Raw genomic sequence first — 4517 nt, 5'->3', positions numbered from 1 at the left:
CTGGAACATTTGGGTTGTTTCGGTGTTTGACTATAATAAATAATGCTGCCGTAAACCTAGTGTACACGTTTTTGTGTGGACATAATGTTTTCCATTTAAGGGGATTTGCCTGGGAGTGGAATTGCTGCGTGATGTGATAATGCTGTTTAACCTTCTGAGGAACCGCCAGACTGCATTCCAAAGTGGCTTTTGCAATCCCATCAGCAATGCATCCTCTTTGCACTGTTGTGAGGATTAGAAAGGAATCATGCGTGTGAGATTTGGGGCAAATCTGAGTTCTCGGCCTCAGTTCTCACCTGTGAAATGGGGATAGCAACAGCATTTCCCATACAGAGTTCTCCTGAGCATGAAAGGGAGCTCAGCTCCTAGAGACAGGACACGCTCAATAAAAGGTGGCCGTAGACCTAGTTATAACATGATTCCCTTCTTTCCAGCTGAAGAAACTTGCATAACATTTGTGTGTGATTCACCTGGCTGGATCACATGTATCAGTGCTCCCTTGATTTCTGAGTTGGAATTCCTTTGCCTTGTGAAACTTTGGTAGATTGGTAGTCAAACCTGTGATGATCAGCTGACATCTGGGAACCCACAGTGTGAATCAGTGGTGTGACATGATCTGCTGATGAATGACACATTCACTGAGACAGAGAAACTGTGCCAAGCTTAAAGCTGGAGAGTGTGTAAACCCCATGACCGAGTCATGGTCCCGGGGAATGGTGGGGGTGGGGGGGAGGGGTAAGAGGGGATGGGATCAAATCAGTTTCCTGCAGGCACCCTGCCTTTCTCTGGAACCTCACACTTCCTCTCCCTCCTCCTACAGGACCCATCAGTCAGAGTAAATCACTTGCATTTTCTGGAACAAGCAACGCTCTCCAGATCTTTGTGCATGCTGTCCTCTCTGCCAGGGCCACCTCTTCTCTCCCTGTTCTCCCTGTCACCTGGTGCAGTCCAGTTTGTCCTTGAGATTTCGGCTTAGAGGTCAACTGCTCCTGGAAGCTTTCTGTAGTGGGGCTCTTTTATCTTGCCTGTGTGACATTTATTTCCTCTGGATCAGAAAACAGCATCTCCATTTTCCTGTGGGAAACCACTCCCTCCCCCACTCTTATCCATGGGGTTCAGGGATGGGCCCCTGGCTTTATGGGTGAGCCTGGCCAATCAGTATATTCCATCTCCCTGGCTGCAGTGATACCTTCCTGGGTGGGCGTGCCATTCCAGAGAGGCCAATGAGACTCATTCCTGGGACTTGGTTGGAATTGTTGGGAAAGAGGATTTCCCTTTCCACTGGGGTTGCCAATTACAAGAATAAAGTAAGCTTGGACTGGCTGCTGGCCATCTTTGCCACCATGCGTCAAAAGCCTATCTGAAAGTGAATCCAAAACAGAGAAAAGCAGAACTGAAAGATGGAGAGAGGGAGGGAGAGAGAGAGAAGGGAAGGGAAGGAAAGAAGAGACCGAGATATATATATTTTTTGACGTTATTTGAGTCCCTGGATTCAGTCATGCCTGAAGGTAGTTTTACATGATTTCTTAAAAACCAATAATCCCCTTACCCCTTGTTTATTTATTTGACTGGTTTGGTGGGTATCCTATCACTTACAACCTAAATACACATGAAAAATACTTCTCAACCCCATACATGCTCTGGGCTGGGGTGGGTACCCTTTTTGGGATCTCACCCAAACGCTATTCCTCCATTTTTGTTGCACTTATTCGATTTTACTACAATGATCTCTCTGTTTGGTCATATCTCCCATTAAACCCAAGGAGCAGCAGTACTGTGTTTAGTGCTCTATCTCTAGCAACTAGCCATGCCTGACACATAATAGCATCTCAATAAGTTCAATTTTAATTGCCTTTTAAAAATTTACAAATGAATTCATGATAGCATATGCAAATCCCCATAAAACAATTGTATAACTTTTCTATGAGTCCATATGGAAACACACAGAAAGAGCCTGGGAAGGTACCACCTTTGCATCACGGTGGTTATGAGAAGAATGTGCCTATGTATCAGCCATTAGTAAAACTTAATGTAAAACAAAGCTTAACAAAGCAGCACATGTTCTTTACAATTCAAAAAGTGTAGTTAAAAAAAACCAAAACAGTATAGTTTATACTTACCTGGCAGGGGAGAGACCATGATCATGAAGGTGGCTTTCCCAAGGTGAGGCTTATCCATTGCACTCTGGACACGCTGACCCCCGAGATTTCCCCACATGTGGGAAACTTGCCTGCATCATTTGTGGTCGTGGGGGACTGCGCTCGCGCTCTCCCCTGAAAAAAAAAATAGTAGAGTTAAGAGTCAGCTACTTTGCCCCTCCCACTAAATGTTTGTTGAATGAATAAAAATCGTAAGTATAAAAGCTGATGAATGGTTGAATAAGAAAAGTTTCATTCAAAGAGACCTCAGTTTAAGGTGGCCCCCTCCCCTCCCTCCTTCCCCACCCTTAGCAGGCCAGCTGGTTTCCCTGAAAGCCTGGGCCTTGGGCCAAGGTTTTCTTTCTTTCTGGGTTGGGCCCCTATCTGGAGTCCTTTTTCCTGGAACCTCGGAGAATGACTCACAGGGTTTTGCTTTGACAATGAGTCCCTAGTGACCAGAGCATCACCTCCTGTTCCTCAAGCAGGTGGGTTCTGTGTGGACTCCCCAGGGTGCAGTTTGGCAGTGGATGAGAGGGCTCTTGTGTGTTCCGACAGATACTCTGTCCCGAGCTGTAACAGCGTGGAGAGTCTGGTGGCCCAGACAGTGGGCGCAGGGTCCGGTCCTGCCAATGAACTTGTGGTGGGACCTCTCCTGTCTGTAAAATGAAGGAGTATGTAGCAGGCGCTGGTGGCTGCCTATCTAATAACTGTCCTGCCTCTTCTTTCTTGCTTACAGAACCTTAGTTGTGGGGAGGGGGTACACTAGATGGCCATCTCCCCAGCTCCAATGTTCCTACGTCCAAGTGAGTAAGCACCCACACTTATGTAGTCTAAGTGAATCACAGTTACTCCCAAACATCCACGTACCAGTGATGGGTTTAGGCATATAACACTCTTCTCGTTTTCCATGTGACTTAGGCAAGTTACTTAATCTCGTTGTGCCTTGGTTTCTTCTTTACAGCGGGAATGATTCTTACATCCCAATGTTTGCGATGGGTCTGAAAAATAACTGAGCTAAAGGGCCTGGCATATAGTAGGCAGCAGAGTAACGGTTCTTAGACAAACACTATTGGCTTAATTCTCTGTTTGAGGGCACCTGTTTTTTTTCACAGGTACTCAATGAGTGACAATTTATTAGCTTGGTTTGCTCATCCAGTTAATCCCATTTGGAAGGTGCATGAATTATTACGTATGAGGAGAAAAACTACAAGGACAGAGGATGTGGGCTGTGAAATATCGAGAGTGGCTGGGGTCTGGGAAGTCACCTTGTGGTGTGGGAAACTCAGAAGTGCTGGTCCCTTCCTTGAAGGTTCAGATGCAGTGGCTCTGGGGTGAGGCTGGGTCCCCAGTGGATTCTATCAGCTAAACAATCTGGGAGTCACCGGTTTTCTTGTGAAGAACGCAGAAGATGCTATCACTGCCCTGGTCATCGTCATAACCTTCAACGCACACCGGCCCGACCCTTATCTCTCTGAGTCCTCTCTGAGGTCACCGGGGACCAGCTTGTTCCTACATGCCGCAAGTTCTGGCCAATTCAAACTTCGGAGAGCAGCTCTCAGCTGACTGACAGGTACGGGCAGATAAATCCCTCAGGACCCCCAGCCCAAGACGGGGTAACATTGGCTTCCAGAGCTGCCCGACGGCCTGCGGTGGTCGGCAGCCGTCCGTCTCGAGAGACGATGGTGTAGCTTCTTAAGAGTCTATCTGCACCGCCGAGAATGGTTGTGCAGTCCGACTCGGGAGTGACATGGTATCTGTCTCCTCCCGTGTTGAATCGACATCTTGCGATGACGCTGAAGCTACAGAGCCTGGGCAGGGTAATATGGAGGGTCTGCTGTTGCCCATGCAGCAGACCCCCCCTCTCTTCGCAGCTGAAGGGTCCAAGGGAAAGACGGAGTCAATACAGCTTGGCTTCAGGTGCGCCGCAGGAGTTGCCGGTGTTGACTACAACGTCAAACCGCCTTAGGGACTCCGGCTCCGGATTTTCTGTCGGGGTTTACTCCCTTAGCCTTTCCCCTGAAGAGGTATGCCGCAAGGCAGCGGAGGTTTTTTGGGGTCAGAGTTTTCCTTCTCTGATGTGCCCTGACTGGAAGATCGAACCAGCGACACTTAGCTCGCAGGCCGACGCTCAATCCACTGAGCTAAACCAGCCAGGGCCAGCCTGCGGTGGTAACTTGCTCGATTACACGTTCTCTATTCGCCACCTGCCCTTTTTCCTGTCTCATGTCTGGGATCTTCTCCCAAATAATCTATTTGCACCTCAAGTCCTTGTCTTGGGTCTTCTTCTCGGGGAGCCCAAGCTAAGGGACAAAACTATCCTCCCCACTGTTCCGGCGTCGTTCTAGGTGGTTAAAACGGGACAGACCCCACCCACCCCAA

At 48.3% G+C, this 4517-nt stretch overlaps 1 non-coding gene across 1 annotated transcript; it reads left to right on the top strand.

The window, feature by feature from the left end:
- Positions 1 to 2112: 2112 nt before the first annotated feature.
- LOC150003689 (U1 spliceosomal RNA) lies at positions 2113 to 2276 on the top strand. Its single transcript, XR_016512811.1, has one exon. It is a non-coding gene; the product is annotated as a U1 spliceosomal RNA (small nuclear RNA).
- The last annotated feature ends 2241 nt before the right edge of the window (positions 2277 to 4517 follow it).

The sequence above is a fragment of the Furipterus horrens genome, unplaced genomic scaffold (genome assembly GCF_987537825.1).
Source record: "Furipterus horrens unplaced genomic scaffold, mFurHor1.1.pri manual_scaffold_8, whole genome shotgun sequence".
NCBI lineage: Eukaryota > Metazoa > Chordata > Mammalia > Chiroptera > Furipteridae > Furipterus > Furipterus horrens.
This window is presented reverse-complemented; position numbering and strand designations above follow the sequence as displayed.